Genomic DNA, 21031 nt, shown 5'->3' on the forward strand with positions numbered 1-21031 from the left:
CATATGTAGGCCTATGTATTTATTTAATTAAAGCAGAAGTAAGGTGAATGTTTGTGTTAATCTAAGTCTTAAATAGTTGTATCTTCCGACAGCAATCACTTCTATAGAGTGTTTGGTCTGAAACACGGGTCTGTCAGTCACTCTGCTCTGCTCTGAGCCCAGGAGAAAACTTTTATCGTATCCTACAAGTTTTATCCAATGAGGAGAGAGAACGGCATAAAGGGGCAGTCCTCTCTGTGTGTGCAGCCAAGGGATGCGCATCGTGAATGTGGTGACGTAGGGACGAGGGCGGGGACTGCTAACTCCATCTGCTGACAGGAAGTTAGACAAAACCACTGGATCGCTGACTGAAGCTTTAATATGAGATGCCAGACTCTGTTTTGTCTTATCAAAAGGTCAATTTTCTGGATTTTTTTCAATAAAGTGTTGGAAAAAAAGGCATCAATCATACAGAAACATGTAAAAAACACATATGAAAAACCTCAACCTTTCATCTCATCCCATAATAATGATACAAATAATCTCTTGAGCTTCGAGAAAAATCTCAACTTTTCAGTTTTTCCACCTTCAACAGTAAAAAAAATCTGATGTTTGAGGAGAGAAAAAACATGAAAGATGGACGTGTCACAAGGAATTATACTGTTCTTTTGTCTCTCTTTCATGTGCGTGTGTGTGTGCGTGTGTGTGTGTGTGTGTGTGTGTGTGTGTGTGTGTAGTGGCGTGTCAGCACTTGTCATTGTTGTCACTTCAAACACACACACTCAGTGAACAGGTATGCAGAGACACGGACGTCCAGCTTCAAGTTTCCACCACAGTCGACTCTCACACGCTGCTGCTGCTGCTGGCCGAGGCACTACAGCTCAACAGAACTAAAAACAATAACCGTAATGATAAAATAATGATAATAATGATTCTATAAACAGTTAAAAGCCACAACATTAAAACTGAATCAGGATGGAGAGGAGGAAAGTTACACAGACATTACGAGGACGAACAGAGCGAGTGGATGTGGAATAGAAGCAATAAAAGGACGATAAAAACACAGAGTCTATTCAATCTGTGGCACAGACATCGTTATTTGAAAAAACACATAGTGTATTAAAACACAATAATAAAAATGTGGATAAAAGGTGCGTGTAAAAGGTTAAAAAAGGTTGTAGAGGACAACTGAGGGGAGTTATATCATAATCTGAGAGTCCAACATGATGAACTCTGCAAGTTACACTGCAAAAACTCAAAATCTTACCAAGAATATTTGTCTTATTTCTAGTCAAAATGTCATTTCTAGTCAAAACTAATCTCATTATACCTCAAATGAGACTCATCACACTTATTTCAAGCAGATTTTCACTTGAAATAAGTAGAAAAATCTGATAGTGGAGCAAGTTTTTCTTCCTTATTACAAGCACAAAAAAACTTGCTTTCACTGGCAGATTTTTCTACTTATTTCAAGTGAAAATTAGTTTGAAACAAGAGAAAATGATCTAAAAACAAGTTCATTTTTAGGTGATGAGTCTTATTTTAAGTGAAAAGAGATTAGTTTTGACTAGAAATTAGACATTTTGACAAGAAATAAGACAAATATTCTTGAAAAGATTTTTAGGTCATTCCACAGTCCTGGTTCAGATGAAGACGGATACAGAGCGTCATGGTGCTGAGGCCGGGGTGAAGGAAAAACAAGTCGCTGCAGAGCACAAAAATGTCAACAAAGTGTCTCTCTTTGTGTGTGTGTGGTGACAGACATATGTGTGTGTGTGTGTTGTGTTGTGTTGTGTTAAGCTCCTCTCTCAGGTGCAGATCAGAGCTCAAAACGATTCAGCCACCGAACGTATGTGGACGAATCTACTTTTTATTCCTCAAAGGTCATCTGGAGACCCGGGAGGGGGGTTCCTAGTCCAACCAAAACTTTATATGAGAGTAATACTGTAGGGCCCGACACAAAAACCTCCATAAAACTACACAACAACCATTTAAAGGGATAGTATCATTTTTTTTAAAGTGGGGTTGTATGATCTCCAAATAGCCCCTAAGTACTTTAATTGCAGTAGAAGACTCTCTGCACTCCTCCCGTTAGCAACGCCAGCCCATAATAGCCCTGCCCAGAGATTTACAACATACAGTGTTGTGAACAGACCCAAAGAAACGGCCTATTTTCACGGCCTAAAAGAGGTTTTACCTGAAAAAAAATACACAGTTCCATTGTTCACTATAATATAATTTTTTCCAGCCCTTCAAAGTTCAGGAAAAACACAGTTTTTATTTGGACCTAACCAACTTTTTTTTTCAGGTAAAACCTCTTTTAGGCCGTGAAAATAGGCCGTTTCTTTGGGTCTGTTCACAACACTGTATGTTGTAAATCTCTGGGCAGGGCTATTATGGGCTGGCGTTGCTAACGGGAGGAGTGCAGAGAGTCTTCTACTGCAATTAAAGTACTTAGGGGCTATTTGGAGATCATACAACCCCACTTTAAAAAAGTGCTACTATCCCTTTAATATTCCTCCACACTGCTCGTCCACTGCAATCCAAGTGTCCTGAAGGGAGATAGTCCAGAGTTTACTGGAAACTACGTCATTGAGGACATTTTTACAGCCTAAACAGTCTTTTATTGAATTTGCCGACGTAGTTTCCAGTAAACTCTGGACTATCTCCCTTCAGGACACTTGGATTGCAGTGGACGAGCAGTGTGGAGGAATATTAAAGGGTTGTTGTGTAGTTTTATGGACGTTTTTGTGTCTCTCCCTATTACTCTCGTATAAAGTTTTGGTTGGACATATATACAAATATAAAATATAAAATAAAGCATGTATGTAAAAGCTTAAACATGCCGTTAGCAGGTGAAACTATTCTACATGTCTTCTTGCTGATGATGTATAGTTATGTAATGTCTGTTTTGTAGACACACAGTATGTTACATAACTACATATCCATCCAAAAGCCTGTGTAGCTACTATATGTACATTATTATATTTGTGGATTTTACACTAAATTCACAGTGTATTTTTTCTGTTGTTATCTATTTGTGAAGCACTTTGAACTTATATTTATCACTAAAATACAGATGCACATGTTCATACACGACTCCTCATATATCCAGAGGGTGAATATGTTCTAGTAATATACAGCACATATCACTCAGGACATAGAGACACACTGAACAGAGCGGCTTAAACACTACTGTTGTTCAGTTCACTGTCATTGTCTGTTTGCATGCTGCAGATTTAAATTCTTATTATTCTTAAATTAAAAATCCTTATTCCTGACAAAGGATAAATTATACACACACACACACACACACCTCATGTTTCCAGTGTTTATGCTAATCTGTGCTAACCACACCCTGACCACGGCTGTTTTCTGAAAACAGAGATATATAATACGTAACCACAGGCATCAACAAGTTCAGTTTAAGACTTTTAAAGACCTTTTTAATACGACTTTAAACTAAATCTAACTAACACTTGCAGAGGAAATACAGTCCAAAAGTCTAAATATACTCTTTCCAATTAAAAGCCACTGACGTCAGTTTAATAAAATCAACAGTTAAGGAGCTTTTTACTGATGTAAAAATGATTCACTGGGTCATTTTTCAGCTCATGTAAACAGTTTATTTTGTAGCGCTGCTCATTTCGTTTTATATCGTTTGAATTTAACGCGCTCCTTTCTCCTCTCTGTTGACATTTCTCTCACCAAGTATGAAATGGAAATAAATAACTTAGAAAAGAGGCTGTAGTCTGTACAAACGACTCGGTTCGCTGGTTGAACTGTGAAATGGACTCAACCGACGCTCCTGTGCTACACTTTGTGTCGTCTTTAATGTTGTGGAGGATTCACACAATGGGGATAATGTCGGATAATGAGAACTACGATATTAGTGCGTTTACATGCACTTCAGTTGTCCAGTTATAGTCGGATTAAAGGGATAGTTCAACATTTTGGCAAATTGGCCCATTGCCATAATCCCTATAGTCATAGCAGTAGGTTCGTTACCTTTAATTGTCGGTGCAAGCTGTTTTTAGAACGGCGGAGCAGAGCCATCAGAGCTACGCTACGGAGGCTCATGGGATTTCTTGGTTTCCCTCATCAAACTCATCAAATACACAATCCAACAACTCTAAAACAACTCTGTCTGGTAACGTTGTGTTATTATCTCATAGCGTGGTGAATGTGCAGGTCACAACTTGTCCACCAGAGCGTTTTGGAGTTGTTGGATTGTGTATTTGATGAGTTTGATGAGGGAAACCAAAAAGAAATCCCATAATGAGCCTCCGTAGCGTAGCTCTGAGCAGCTCACGGCTCTGCTCCGCCGTTCTAAAAATAGCTTGCACCGACAATTAAAGGTAACAAACCTACTGCTATGACTATAGGGATTATGGCAATGGGCCAATTTGCCAAAATGATATATAACTATCCCTTTAAGATCTAAAAAATCTGGATTTAAGACCACTTTAAGGCCTTTCTTTAGTGAGATAAGTTCATATTTAAGACTTTTTAAGGGCCTGCTGTGGCCCAGTAACAGATGAATCCATCTGAAGATCTGGGGTCAGTGTTTGTCTCTGTGTGTTGAATGTTTCCCTGTGAACTGACGGTGTAACGAGGCTCGTCCAGTCCCGGTCCCAGTGTGTCCTCTGGTTTGCATGGCAGCAGACTGAGGTGTGTATTTGCATTGTGTTGCCTGGACGGTCTGAGTAAACAACAGGTGGGTTTCCAGCAGAGCGGCCGTTTCCTCTCTTTGTGGAGACTGAGGAGTCGGATCGAAACAAACCGGGGCGGAGAGAGAGAAGAGAGAAAGAGAAAAGTCTGGGTTCCTCTGCTCCTCTGGATGTCTGAGGGAGTGTGTAATGTGTAATGTGTAATCTGCAGCTGCAGGCGGCCGGGCCGAGGAGTGACACAGCATGAGGAATGGAGCTCTGACAGCAAAAACAAAGACTGGGAATGCCAGAAACTCTGCAGCTGCTGCAGCCGTTGTTAGTGAGGCCACAATAAAAAAAAAAACCCTCATTACTGCTGCAGAGCTCCGACACACAGGAGGGGGAAGGAGCTGGTCCAGCTGGAAGAGGAGCTTTAACCCAACCTCATCAGACCAGAGCTCTAACACATCTAGAAGCTGCTTTCATCTAAACAGCTCAGTGACGCCTTAATGCAACTTCAACTTTAGTAAAAAACATGGTACCACTTTACTTGAATAGGTATTCATCAGATTGACATAACACTGTCATAACCATGACATAACACTGTCATAACCATCAATGAATACTTCTGACAGCTGTCGATAAGTGTCATTCGGTAAGTTATGTCACTTTTGATGCAAAGTTGACATTGTTTGAGATGTTTTTGTTATGAGAACTTGACATCATTTTTAAAGTTTGTCCATTAGGTCTGCTATGACAGTTTAAATTGTCTTTATGTCAAGTTCTCATAACAAAAACATCTCAAACAATGTCAACTTTGCATCAAAAGTGACATAACTTACTGAATGACACTTAACCACAGCTGTCAGAAGTATTCATTGATGTTTATGACAGCTGTTATGTCAATCTGATGAATACCTAAGTAAAGTGTTACCCCTCTGACGCTGCTGTCCATTGGAACGATACGTCAACGCGGCGGCCATCTTGGTCAGGGGGAAGTCGTGTCTACTTCCTGCATTAGTCAACAGAGGCAGACGTCTATCAACCATTAAAATCACCATAACTCACCGAATATTCAACCGATTTTCAAGCCGTTTGGTTTATTATAAATGTCAGACATATATTTATGATACAACAACAACAAAAATTTCATAATTTTTTTTTGAAATATATATTTTACATACCCTTACATACTCAGACTGAAATGTATTCTACAAGGGTCTGACTGCTTGTCAGACGTTTATATGTCTATGGTCAGAAACCCCGACCCAAGATGGCGGCCGTGTTGACGACGTGCCTGACAAGCTCGAATGCAGCATCTACGTGTATCTATCTATGCACCTGATGGATGATCGACTCAGCAGTCAGGGACCTGAATGCAACATCCCTAAATGTCAGAGGGAGTGTTCATGTGTTTAACCACAAACACACACATCCAGGTTTCTAAAAACTCAAATGAGCTTCTACTTCCACCCCGGCCCTGGGACAAGACCGTCCTGTCCTCGGCCCTGGGACAAGACCGTCCTGTCCTCGGCCCTGGGACACGACCGTCCTCAGGACAGGAACAAAGACCGGTTGTAAAACCAACAAATAAGAAAAGCTGCACTTGGAGACAGTGGTGAGCAGAAACCAAGGTGCTCAGTTTCCCCGCCTCTAGTGATGTCATGACATTGATGACAACGTCAGTGTGACAGAAAACATCAAAGTAATGCCTGGCTGGTACACACATAAAGATTTTCTAAATCTCAACCGATTTATTATCTGTGAGAGACCCCACACATGAAGATAAAAAATCTGTGATTGAACAGTTTTGATCGTATTGTGTGTGGTGAGCTGCGATATTCCAAACACAACACACCACACACATTAAGATTTTTCAGAATCTTGACCCTCTGGTCAGAAAACAATCCGGCATCAGCAGCGATACCAGGGGTGTCGTTGTAGCTACTCTTTCGGGTCTATTTCCGGAATGGACAATGAGAGCGACGTCATTTTTTTTTTAATGAAAGCGGGACACTTCAGCCTTTACAACGATCCCGTCTGTGTGTGTCTGTGGCTCTGGACGCCGAGCAGTCAAGCGGCTGTCCAATAGGGAGCCGTGCTGTCACGTGACGGGCTGTGAGGGGCGGTCACATGATCGTTTAAACATGGCTGCTGTATTACCGGCTGTTGCCGGCTATGAGCGCTACTGTCTTTGCTATCGGCTTCAGGAAACCTCCTGTGTATGTGTGAATGTCTGTGTGAACCTGTAACACCAGGGCTCAGGGCTGCACCGTGGCTCTGTGAGGTTGCCGGTGTTGTGTGGAGAAGTGGCTTGTTGCCGCGAGCAGCATGCAGCCGCTTCTCCGCACAACACCGGCTCTCCACACACAAGATGACTTTTGATTGAAACGGCCACCGAAGTCGGCCCCGATAATCATAAATATTGAACATGTTTAATACTTACGATTATCGGCGCCGAACGTTTTCCGAGCCGATTGTCGGGAGAATGTTGACTCTAAACACACCACACACTACAAGAGAATCTCATAAGATAATCTTAAGAGTTTAAGATAATCGGCCAATTTTTGTATTTGGTCGGAAGGGGGGAAATCTTTATGTGTGTGGTAGGCTTAACCAAGCAGCAGCAAAAAAATAAATAAAACCATCACATAAATTAGCGGATTGACTCGGGTCTGATGTTCCCACTGCGAGCCGATCGGAGCCGAGCCGATTAAAACCCGTGTCGGTTGCAGGGTCGTTCCCACCGCCGTCAGAAGCCAATTGTAAGCGAGTTTAAACTGGTTCTTTGCCCAGTGAGGGGGATCTGAGATTTTGGTAGAGGTTGAAGGTAAAAGGTCAAAGTTACAATGACCTTATAACCCTTGTGAATGCAGCATCTTGACGGCACCTCGAGGGAACTATTTTATCTTCGAGGACGGACCAATCACAAAACCTCTGACCCTTTTCTAGCAGAAGCTGAGTTGTTCAGGAAGTCGGTGGTACCACAGAGTCCTGGTCCTGGTCTCAATAATCGTCCACACTGCAAAAACTCAAAATCTTTCCAAGAATATTTGTCTTATTTCTTGTCAAAATTAATCTCTTTCCCCTTAAAATAAGACTCATCACCTAAAAATGAACTTGTTTTTAGATCATTTTCAAACTAATTTTCACAAACTTGCTCCACTATCAGATTTTTCTACTTATTTCAAGTGAAAATCTGCTTGAAAGAAGTAAAAAATGTCTTAGAAACAAGCTACTTTATATGTGATGAGTCTTATTTTAAGTAGAATGAGATTAGTTTTGACTAAAAATAAGAGAAATATTCTTGGTAAGATTTTGAGTTTTTGCAGTGCACGATGAGACGAGTTCACGGTGACAGACTCAGACCGCGGCGGCCTGCACCGGAGCAGCAGACAGATGTCGCACCATGTCGAGTCTTTAATAAAACATGTGGACAATAAAGACGGATCAGCGCTCGACCAGATGTGGATGATGCAGGACGGCTCAAATATTCTGCTCAGACAAATAAATCATAACCCTCATCATCATCTTTGTCTTCGTCATCACCGTAAATAACTTCTGTACCTGTGGTTTGGATCTATCTTCTGTTTTCATGGTTTCACAGAGCGGAGAGAGGACGCACACTGGAATAATCAGTGAAATACGACCTCTGGGATCTCATTATGAAGTCTTTACAGTCATCACACATCAGATCACTATCTGTCCGCTCACTAAACCAGCAACAGCCCAGAAACCCAGAAGATATTTCATATTCTGAGTCACTCACTGCGGCGGCTTTTTATAATCAAAGAAATTCATTCACTGGAGCCCGATGGAGGAATAGTTAAGGTGCATACCACACAGCCACAAGACCGCAGCATCCAGCCGCAGCCGGGGGATTTGACTGCACACTGCAAAAACTCTACATCTTACCTAGAATATTTCTCTTATTTTTAGTCAAAACTAATCTCATTCCACTTAAAATAAGACTCATCACATAAAAAGTAGCTTGTTTCTAAGACATTTTTACTTCTTTCAAGCAGATTTTCACTTGAAATAAGTAGAAAAATCTGACAGTGGAGCAAGTTTTTCTTTCTTATTAGGCTACAAGCACAAAAAACTTGCTTTCACTGACAGATTTTTCTACTTATTTCAAGTGAAAATTAGTTGAAACAAGTGAAAATGATCTAAAAACAAGTTCATTTTTAGGTGATGAGTCTTACTTAAAGGGCAAAGAGTTTAGTTTTGTCTAGAAATGAGACATTTTGACAAGAAATAAGACAAATATTCTTGGAAAGATGTAGAGTTTTTGCAGTGTAGGTCATGTCAGACTCTAAACTCTCTCTCTCTCTCTCTTGCTCAACTCTGCCGCTGCCGCTGCCAAACTAAAAAGGCAAAATGCCAGAAACTAAAAAACATTCAGTCAATCAAACAAACATGAGCTGTTTCCAGTCTGGCACTCGACTCGGCCGCATGGGAAGGAAACGGGAAAGATGAGACGGAGTGAAACAAGGCGAGCAGCATCGGAGGAATGAGAGCAGAGCGGAGCGGAGAATGACATCAGTCTGAAAAACTGTCGAGGGATCGGCCACAAACTGGAACGGCCGTCCGTTTATGAATCACATGTTTTCTTTCTTTCTTTCTTTCTGTCAGAAGAAGAAGGAGAAGTGTGGTGGCTCGGTGCAGCCCCACCCACTGTGGACGCCCAGCAGCCGCCCAACCTGCTGGGGAATGTGTTCACTTCACCCTCAGAGACGCTGCTGACGTCTGACACACAGTCACACACTCCACCGTCCACTTCAGAGTCAGTTATGGCAAGACATTTTAACATTTAACAGCTCAGACTGGATGTGTTGCAGTCACATCTCTGTGATTCAGTTTTACCTCTTGTCAAAAAGAACATTTCAGATCCACAACTATGACCAGAGGATTTAAAGGGACAACGAGGAGTTTCTATTTGGTTATAAAAAAGTCTGATATTAATGTGGATGAATCTCCGTTACCACTTGTTAATGGTCCATTTTAGATAAATCTATGGTTTTGTCTCTATGGTTATTTTGTTATTATTAGTGGTGGTGGAAATGCTGGGCGAGCCGACCAGCGTTTCTTTACTTTCGGTTTCGTGGCGAGTCATGAGAATAACGCCGCCGAATCTCCGTTTATGGTGGGAACTACGACGGTATGTGATCGTCTTCCAACCTCTGACTTTAATTCTTGATGAATGAAAACATGAGTCTGTCTTGCGCCGGTCAAAGAATTTCACGGTGCGGAGGCTCATAAATGTAGTGTGAAAACACTTCACTTTTCCAAAACTCCTAGTTGTCCCTTTAAAGTGAAATTCCGGCGTAAGTGTAAACCATGGTCAAACACACCGTAACACCGAGTTAGACCCCCCCTCGAGAGATCAATTTGCCCGACCGCTACATTCACGAGATCCACCAACTTCAGCAAATACCGCAATATCGCCACACGCGGCGCTGTCCGGATCCACTGTCTGACCGCAACCAAAACGCCACCATTTGCCCAAAATAATGCTCAGAACTGCACCAAATGTCATCAATAGTACACACAGGGTCCCAGCACGTAGTACGAGTTGTCAAACATCTGCTAGCTTTGCCTGTTTTCTTTAGCAAGGAGATGCAACTCAACTCACCTACTTCTCCTCCGGGAGCCGCTCGTTGGTGAGGAAGCCCTGACGAGTCGATCACCGAGTGCACCAGCAAAAAACGTAAATTTAAAAATGCTCATTTGCGCCTATATCGTGGCCAGCACTCGATAATAATAGTTATAAAGTGATATGCAAGATTAAAAAAAAAAAAAAAACTCTGATTGTATTTCCATGAGGTAATTGTTGATTGAGCTGCGGAACTCCGGTGCACTCGGTGATCGACTCGTCAGGGCTTCCTCACCAACGAGCGGCTCCCGGAGGAGAAGTAGGTGAGTTGAGTTGCATCTCCTTGCTAAAGAAAACAGGCAAAGCTAGCAGATGTTTGACAACTCGTACTACGTGCTGGGACCCTGTGTGTACTATTGATGACATTTGGTGCAGTTCTGAGCATTATTTTGGGCAAATGGTGGCGTTTTGGTTGCGGTCAGACAGTGGATCCGGAGAGCGCCGTGTGTGGCGATATTGCGGTATTTGCTGAAGTTGGTGGATCTCGTGAATGTAGCGGTCGGGCAAATTGATCTCTCGAGGGGGGGTCTAACTCGGTGTTACGGTGTGTTTGACCATGGTTTACACTTACGCCGGAATTTCACTTCAACATTTAAAAGCTACTGTAAGTTTGACTCTCCGGAATTAACATTGTAGATATCAACAACGTCTTTCTGACTGGTCGTAACTACATTTTGAATAGTTGGAGTTTTCATTTCAGATATCTGTGATTCAGTTTTGCCTCTTGTCAAAAAGAACATTTCAGATCCACAACTAAATTCTTCCTAGGACAAATGACGTCACTTTTGCCATTCATGTGTATGGGGTTTGTCATTACAGATATCTACAATTCAGTTGCAGATATCTGCTATGTGAATTACAGATATCTGTAACTGAATTACAACTAGTACTAATTCCAGTTACAGATATCTACAACTTCATTTTGCCCAATCAGAACTTAATTTCAGTTATCTGAACAGGGACATGTAGGGACATCTGGAACTGGAATTATGACTAGTCAGAATCAAGTTGAAGATATCTCAAACTGGAATTAGTACTAGTTGTAATCCAGTTACAGATATCTGTAATTCACATAGTGGATATCTGCAACTGAATTGTAGATATCTGTAATGACAAACCACATACACATGAATGGTTACAGTGACGTCATCTGTAGAAAGAAGAATGTAGTTGCAGATATCTGAAATATTCTTTTTGACTAGAGGTAAAACTGAATTACAGATATCTACAACACATCCAGTCTGGCTTTTAAATGTTAAAATGGCTTGTTGCCATACACAACTACGTTCTTCCTAGGACAAATGACGTCACTTTAACCATTCATGTGTATGGGGTTTGTCATTACAGATATCTACAATTCAGTTGCAGATATCCACTATGTGAATTACAGATATCTGGAACTGAACTACAACTAGTAATTCCAGTTACAGATATCTACAGTTTGATTCTGACTAGTCATAATTCCAGTTCAAGATATCTTTAATTCACCTCAATTAAAGATATCTACATGTCCCTGTTCAGATATCTGTAATTAAGTTTTGACTAGGAGAAATGAAGTTGTAGATATCTCAAACTGGAATTATGACTAGTCAGAATGACGTTGTAGATATTTCAAACTGGAAATTACAACGAGTCAGAAAGACGTTGTTGATATCTACAATGTTAATCCTGGACAGTCAAACTTAGCTTTTAAATGTTAAATCCTCTTGTCTGAGTCAGTCAGGGAAAACGAGAGCAGCCGGAGGATCCCATTAAAAAAAACACACACGAGGCCGGAGGCTGGTTTGGTTTCCCTCTGGGCCGTCGCTGAGCACTAACACAGTAAACACACACACACACACACACACACACACACACACACAGATCTTGGAATCACATTTCCACACCCGTCTTCAACATATGAGATGTGTCCTGTAACCATGGCAACAACAGCAGAGGCAACGCAGCCACCGTCAACATCCAACATCCAGTTAAAAAAAATAAAAAATCTCCTCTTCTTCCTCTTCGTCGTTGTTCTGAGCTGTTGTTGATGCTTACTCAGCTTCACCTTTTACTTTACTTACAACAGCTGGGTGGTTGACCTCTGACCCTGCCGGTGTAACCCTAACCCTCTAACACACACACACACACACACACACACACACACACACACACACACACACACACACAGGGAGGTGTAGACCTGTGCATAGAGACTGAACCTCAGGTTAGAGCTTCAGTCCTGAACCAAAGCTTCCCCAGCTTCAGTCCCATTCAACAAAACACACTCAAATCTCCTCAATCGACTGCGGCGATCAATCAATCAATCAATCAATCAATCAATCAATCAATCAATCAATCAATCAATCAATCAATCAATCAATCAATCAATCAATCAATCAATCAATCAGAAGACTGATTGAAAGGAACTTCTGGTTCAAAATCACAATATTTCTCAAAACTCCAGTTTCCTCGAGACAGAAACAAAGATCAAAAAGAAGAAAAGATGAAACCCAACAACTCACCGAGAGCTGATTTCACTCTCTCATCATCACACCAGCTACATCTACTTTTAGTTGTTTCTTTGCTGTTGCACTTCCTGCATGTGGACCAGAACATAAAGCCACGTGTTTGCTGACGTCGTTCAATCATTGGTCAGAAACATCTGGGATGGAGGAAGTGGAAGTGAAATGATCATAGAGAGCTCCTTGTTCTGATATCGATCCGGCTCAAACACCTTCAGACATCCGACCATCTCCTCGGTCCGCTGGTTCGGTCCACACCTGAGTTCGATTGCTAATGCTGTATTCACACCTGTTGAAGCAGCTCTGCACCGATGGAGGGAGGTGAACCACGAGGCCGGTGTGAAGGGGCTTTAAAGCAACACTATGTCGTTTTTCAACCTTAACCTCTTAATGCACGCCCCTATTTTTCATGTTTTTTGCCATAACGCCATGCCCAAGTTGTGAGCAGCACAGATCCCACATAGTTTAAGATTCAGAGATGTGCCTGGTATCATTGTAAAGGTAACACTCTCAGGATTACTGTTAAGGTGTTTTTTTTGATTCTGTGACTTTACTGACAAAAATGGCAAAGGTTAGAATGATTAAATTGTTTCCCCGCCCATAGGTTTGCCTATAGAATGACATGGGTACAGACATTCAGGGACCTCTCAGCAGGCTATAGACACAATTAGGCCACAGCCACAGGTCTTGGCTTCCTGCAGTCCAAATTTCAAGTCAAAAGACCAAAAGAAACAAAAAAAATACAACCGCTAAACTCCTGGCGCGCAGTAGAGGGCGCACCCCTAAAAGCAGTGGATTATAGAACTATATGCCTATCTGCATTGTGTATTTCTATGCCGCGGAGCGGGTGGCACGCACGTCGGATACACGGGGGTTTGTTTATCAGCAACCAAACGTGATGGCGTAGTGTCATACACCGTTGAAAACCTCAGACTATTGGCTAAAAGGTTATCTGCTTCATTTCACGGACAATTTCTATTGGCTCAAGCAGCTGTCAATCAAAGTCACGTTGTCAGTCTCATCGTCACGTGTCCTCATTGGCTTTCGAGACATGTCCCGGCCCATCCTCGCCACCGATTGGCTACTGAGTGGTGTCGTTAGAAGCAGGAAGACCTCACGGATGTAAACATTCAGTCACATGTAGTCACAGATCGCCGTGCAACTCGTAAAATGCGGTAACGGGGCCGGTTTTTGTTTTGATCCGCGTGTATTACGTTACGCATTGGACTAAACACATGGACATATTGAGGAAAATACTTCGGTTAGAAGGAAACAGATTTCATATTTCACAAGCATGGGTACTTGGCAAGCTGTACAAACGGTCTTGTGTCATAAGATGGTCGCTGTAGATCAGCTGTGGATAAAGGGAAGACTTGAAAGGTATGTACGCATCATACGTTAGCTTAGCGGCTAGCCGACCTAACTGCTAATCCTGTTAGGGCTGTGAGCAACCAAAAAAATCATGGGTGGTCTTGAATTGATCGGGGCGATCTAAGCTTTCTAACAATGTATAACATGAATATATATGCTTAAGGGCTGCTGTTAAAAATGCTCGGGAGTAATTGATGCTAGCGCCACCTTCTGGAGCCGTACCGTGGGAGGTACAGCGTGCGTTAACTGGTTAAAATAAGGTTTCTAAACTCACTCAAGTGGTAGAAACCTTTAACAGGCAACAGCAGCGGTACCAGCATCAATGTTGTGCAACCACGTTCAGTCTGCAGAGTTGAAAAAAACTTTATTGTAAGGCCGAGAAACTACGTAGTGGAATGTGAATGAATGAATCCAAACCGGTTGGAGCCGCCTCGATGCTCCATGTTTCACATTTGGGAATCAAACAACGGTCAGGTCGCCTTAAACCTGCCCGACTTTTAGTTTACATGTTCTCCTTTGTGCTTATCTCAGTTCCTTGCAGTTTAAGATTAAGATTAAGATTAAGATTAAGATATACTTTATTAGTCTTGGGCACAAGTGCTAACACAGCTGCATCTAAAACCACACATGCATGTAGCGAGCACATGGTACACATACACCTGCACATACACATGTACACATGGTGTACACATAGACGTCCACATACACACAGAGCATAATTACACATGGTGTACACACATACAACTATGCAACAACCAGAGAACTGCAGAAAGTACTGTATGGTGCATGTGGAGCACATAGACAACCACCATTATTTAGATTAAAAGAATAGAGAAAATAAAAAATAAAATAAGAATAAGACTCAAAGTCCGTAAAACCTGCTTCTACTCTACTATGGAGGAGGCAGGGCCGGTTTTTTGTTAAGAAGTGTTATTATGGAGGTAGGAATGAAGGAAAATCTAAATCTATTACGTCTGTATTTACTGGAGCTGAAGCGTCTTCCTGAAGGAAGGAGTTGATATTCAGACAGGACACAGAGTCTTCTCCTTTGTCCTGTAGAAACACTGTAAACACTGTAAAACCATCCCCAGTCTCCTCTACAGCCAATGGACGGACGGACAGACGACACCAAACTTAAAGCAGAAGTAAGCGATCCGGTGGTTTTGGCTAATGCTGCGTTCCAGGCAGGCTTTTGAAACCGTAAATTACAGCTTCAAGTCACGACTTACGACTTTGTAGCGTTCCAGGCAACACACTCGTGTTTCTCCGACCTGTTTTACCTGTGAAAGTCACTATAACGGCCACTCGTAACTTCTGACCCGTGAACTCGTACCAGATCGAACTGGTACCACTTCACAGGTCGGAAAAACACGAGTTACGAGTTGCCTTGAACGCACCATAACGTCTTGTCAGCAGATGGTGTTAGCAGCCCCCGCCCTCGTCATGGATCTATTGGTCCTCGTCCCTACGTCACCACATTCAGGCGCATCCCTTGGCTGCACACACAGAGAGGACTGCCCCTTTATGCCGTTCTCTCTCCTCATTGGATAAAGGTTGTAGGATACAAGGAAAGTTTTCTCCTGGGCTCAGAGCAGAGCAGAGTGACTGACAGACCCGTGTTTCAGACCAAACACTCTATAGAAGTGATTGCTGTCGGAAGATACAACTATTTAAGACTTAGATTAACACAAAAATATCACTTACTTCTGCTTTAAACTACTGTATATCACAGAATTCACTATTTGATGTCAAATGTAAAGGAGTAGTGCCACTGTAAAACCATCGCCAGTCTCCTCCACAGCCAATAGACGGACGGACGGACGACACCAAACTTAAGATGTGTGTGTGTGTGTGTGGAGCTTCAAGGCCACCGTAGGGCCGTGTGCACCTGTCCCCCCCCACCCCTCGCAGCACAAAGAGAAGAGCAGCATCTTTTTGTCCCGCACAGGTTGACGCCCATGAACACACCCTGCAGCCGAGGACGGAGGACAAAGAGGAAGGAACACGTCCCTCACACACACACACACACACACACACACACACACACACACACACACACTGCAGGACTGGATTGACTGGACACACACACACACACACACACACACACACACACACACACACACAAACACTCCCATAGTGTGTAACTCCTCGGGGAAACATTACTGTGAAGAAGAGACAAGAAAACCTGACAGACAGGTTTCTGGGCTGTGTGTCTATGTGTGTGTGTGTGTGTGTGTGTGTGTGTGTGTGTGTGTCTATGTGTGTGTGTGTGTGTGTGTGTGTGTGTGTGTGTGTGTGTATAGAAACTCTCAGGAATGAATGAGACATCGATGTCTCACTGATCTGGAGAGGAGAAGCTGAGAGAGAGAGAGTTGTTATATGGAAATATCTTTGTAAATAGTTAGTAAATTAAAACGCTTTGGCAACAACATATTACTGTTCATGCCAATAAAGTTGTTTTGAATTGAATTGAACTGAGAGAGAGGTAGAGAGGTAGAGAGGTAGAGAAAGAACCGCGCTCCTCTCCTGTAGTTGATGTTACAGTGTTTCTATGAATCAGCGCTGATCGCACGAAGCTCCACAGGCGACTAAACCAGGCGAGAGACGTGGAAGTTTACACCGTGAAACCGTCACACACACACACACACACACACACACACACACACACACACACACACACACACACACACACACACACACACACACACGGACTCTTACCTCTGATGAAGGCGGACTTGGTGTCGTCCAGCAGACTGGACCCAGAGACCCCCATGGTGCTGCTGCTGCTGCTGCTGCTGCTGTCACATCCAACTGCGGCCGCGGCGCTGAGGAGGAGGAGCAGGAGGAGGAGGAGGAGGAGGAGGAGGAGAAACACGCCCTTCCTCCTCCTCCTCCTCCTCCTCCTCCTCCGTGACGCCGAGCCAGAGGATCCAGATCACAGTTTTCATCCCCACAGGCTGTCCACCCATAATGACATCACCTTTATTACAAACCTATTATTCATTCTGTAGCTATTATGGCAAATTTCACACACAAATTAATGCAAATCTACTCCACCCAACTGTAGAAGTTTCTTGCATGAGGTTAATACACTCATCAAATAGCCTAGGCTACTGTACACAATCCAACAACTCCAAAACGCGGGTTTAACCAATAAGTACAATTAACAAGGCCGCACATAAGAACCTTAAAGAGATAGTTCAACATTTTGGCAAATTGGCCCCATTGCCATGCATAATCCCTATAGTCATAGCAGTAGGTTCGTTACCTTTAATTGTCGGTGCAAGCTGTTTTTAGAACGGCGGAGCAGAGCCGTGAGCTGCTCAGAGCTACGCTACGGAGGCTCATTATGGGATTTCTTGGTTTCCCTCATCAAACTCGGTTTTGCACGAATTTCCCTCTAAAACAACTCTGTGTGGTAACGTTGTGTTATTATCTCATAGCGTGGTGAATGTGCAGCTCACAACTTGTCCACCAGAGCGTTGTGGAGTTGTTGGATTGTGTATTTGATGAGTTTGATGATGAGGGAAACCAAGAAATCCCATAATGAGCCTCCGTAGCGTAGCTCTGAGCAGCTCACGGCTCTGCTCCGCCGCTCTAAAAATAGCTTGCACCGACAATTAAAGGTAACGAACCTACTGCTATGACTATAGGGATTATGGCAATGGGGGGATTTGACAACATTTTTAACTATCCCTTTAAACAGATGAAATCCCTTACATTAATTGACACTAAACAAAGCACCACATCCACAGATACGAGAGGTTTTTCCAAAGAAGAATAGTGGAGTTACATTCTGTTTCCTTGTGTTTTTTGTTTGTTTTTGTTGTTGTATTTTCCCTTCCTGTCATTTTATTTATTCATGTATTTATTTTCCTCCCTACTTTGTTATGTTTACTGGCATTACTAATAATAACCTTAATTTACTACCTGTCTGCTGCTCTGTGTACAATTGTTTGTATGTACAACCTTTTTCAATAAAGTTCATTGAAAAAAAAAAGTTTTCATCCCCCACAGGCGCCCGATCCAATGGAGGTGCATTTGTGTCTTGATTATTCAATCAAAAGACAAGTTGAATGCATTTTTTTTTGCATTGAAACACTTTTTTTTTGATTGAATAGTTTTTTGTTTTGATTGAAGTGAAGTTTATTTTGATTGAAAATATCTTTTTTGTCTAAATCAACTTTTAATTGAATAATAAAGACACAAATGTACCACCATAGATCCAGATCCAGATCCAGATGCAGTTAGAGCTGAAACTAACTCAACAGTTCACTTCCTACACAAACTGTTGTTGTGATGAGATGTGTTCACTACGGACAGGCGAGTCATCAGACGGGTCGATTAAACACATGTTCATACATAGATATCATTTATATATGACTTATGCACATGTATAATAAGACGTTTGTGATATTAAATCAAATACATCTTCATATATTAAAGGATCAAAAATAATAATAACCATGTAAAAGCCAAAAGGATTTAGATGTGTATATAGTAGGCCTATTATACATGTACTATGCAATGTCATTTTCTCAATCTCAGCCTCATAAAACCAAAAAGATTCATTAAAACCAGTGCGATACATGAATATAATAGTAGATATGTGCACAGTAAGTGGTTAAAATGAGCTTTTGTTATTGGATTCTGAGTCGTGTTCAATCCCACAAAGACATTCAACAACTTTTAGACTACAAAGACATGACAGAAAGGTTTCTCTGAGCCGCTCTGTTTATATCTGATATAAAACCCAGAGTTAAACAAACCGGTGAAGGACGTTGTGTTGGACTGTTTGCATAAGTCTCTCTCTCCTATTTACACAGTCAAATAAATCAGGACGGACGTGAATGTGAATATTTCCACATGTTTCTCTGTTGACTTCACTGCAGAGCTTCACTCCATAACAACCTAATGAGAGAAACAATATCCTACAATGCACAATATTCTGTCTTTTTTTTGCAGAATATTAATTTAAAACCATTAGTCAATCAATCAATTTCTCACACTGTTCTGCAGCTGCCAGTTATTGATCACACTGTGCATGTGCTCAGTTCAATAAAAGTAATAACAACAACCGATCAGCTGACTGTTGCTGTCATGTAGAAATACTGTCCTGTCATTGGTCGATCCACCAGAGAGCCATAATGATGTCAGTGTTGTGTTCATGGTCCAAACAATCATTATTAGTGTGAATGCTGAAAGCCATTGTAGCATTGCTACAGACTCCCTCAGCAGATTTAGAAGAACATAAGTTGATGTTAAATTTGTTCTTTAGCTATTTAAACTGAAAATACACATTTCCCCATTTTGTTTATGTTGAACACATTGTTTTACACGTATCCTAAACTACTGAGGCTCTTCTCAACCATTCGACAATTCAAGTAATTTCCAGCCATTTCATACAAAAACTTCAACTTTTTAATATATTCTCAGCCATTGCTTCGGCTATGTTAGCGCTGGTTCATCAGTTTTCCTTCCTGTCAGGTTAGCTGCAGATTTCAACTATTCAACCATTACATTTAAACATGCAGGATTTAAATGTTTTCTTCTCCCTTTAACATTTCTACTGCTTTTTACCTTTAAAAGACATTCATCTCACGCTACAAGTCAATATAGAACGTCTCTGTACAAGTTACATGTTTCAGCTTTAGCATTAGTCTTTTTCAACATTGCTTTGACAGTTTCTTCAACTAATTTACCGTTGATTCAACAATTTCTTCAGCTCATTCAGCATTGCTTCAGCAACAGCGTTCAGCTGCTTTCAGCATTCACACGCATTTTCTGCAGGAAATGCTATCTTTTTCTAGTTATTATTATTCACCAGAGGATTTGAACCTGTTTCTATTGATTTACACTGAGTTCACTGCAGAGCTGCACCGAGGACGTGATCAATAACAACATTACATGGTTTTTATTTACAAAGCTTTACTTGAAATTTTACCTGTTTATCTTACAAGCTTAATCTCACTTAGAGTTTGTAACTTGCAACTCGTTCGCAGGATTCCTTGGTTTTACACTGCAAAAACTCAAAATCTTACCAAGAATATTTGTCTCATTTCTAGTCAAAACAAATCTCATTCTACTTAAAATAAGACTCATCACATTAAAAGCAGCTTGTTTTTAGACACTTTTTACTTCTTTCAAGCTGATTTTCACTTGAAATAAGTAGAAAAATCTGATAGTGGAGCAAGTTTTTCTTTCTTATTACAAGCACAAAAAACTTACTTTCACTGGCAGATTTTTCTACTTATTTCAAGTGAAAATTAGTTTAAAACAAGTGAAAATGATCTAAAAACAAGTTCATTTTTAGGTGATGAGTCTTAGTTTAAGTGGAAAGAGATTAGTTTTGACTAGAAATGAGACATTTTGACAAGAAATAAGACAAATATTCTTGGAAAGATGTAGAGTTTTTGCAGTGTACACATTCCCAGTATTAGGACAGAATTAGGGAAGACTGCCTTCTCTATGCCCCCCAAAAGTGGAATAACCTACAAAGCTGTCTGAAACTGGACCATCTTATTTCTTTAGATAGTTTTAAAAACTTACTATCAACTGTTCTACAGCCTGTACAGTATGTAACTGTTGATTATGATCTTGATGTATTTGTATATTGTAGAACTGTGTGCTTTTGTAATCAAGGCGTCATTGAAAAAGAGCGCTCGCTCTCAATTGACCTTCCCTGAATAAATAAAAGGTGAAATGAAAAATAATTGAATAATTGAACAATATTTGAGGATCAATGCAAAAATAAATCTGTGTTCTTTGTAAACAGGAAGAAAAACCAGCTGTTTTTTTTTTATTTTACTTTCCAAAAATCACATTTTGGTTTTATAATAACTGACTAAATGTGAACTTTTAATTGACTTCAA

At 41.3% G+C, this 21031-nt stretch overlaps 1 protein-coding gene across 1 annotated transcript in view; it reads left to right on the forward strand.

Annotated features, from left to right (window-relative positions):
• LOC146989309 (uncharacterized) overlaps window positions 1–21031 on the forward strand; it is a 311632-nt gene that overhangs the window by 253412 nt on the left and 37189 nt on the right. The window lies entirely within an intron of this gene.

This window comes from Trachurus japonicus, chromosome 4 (genome assembly GCF_045865225.1).
Source record: "Trachurus japonicus isolate A0001 chromosome 4, Traja_1.0".
NCBI lineage: Eukaryota > Metazoa > Chordata > Actinopteri > Carangiformes > Carangidae > Trachurus > Trachurus japonicus.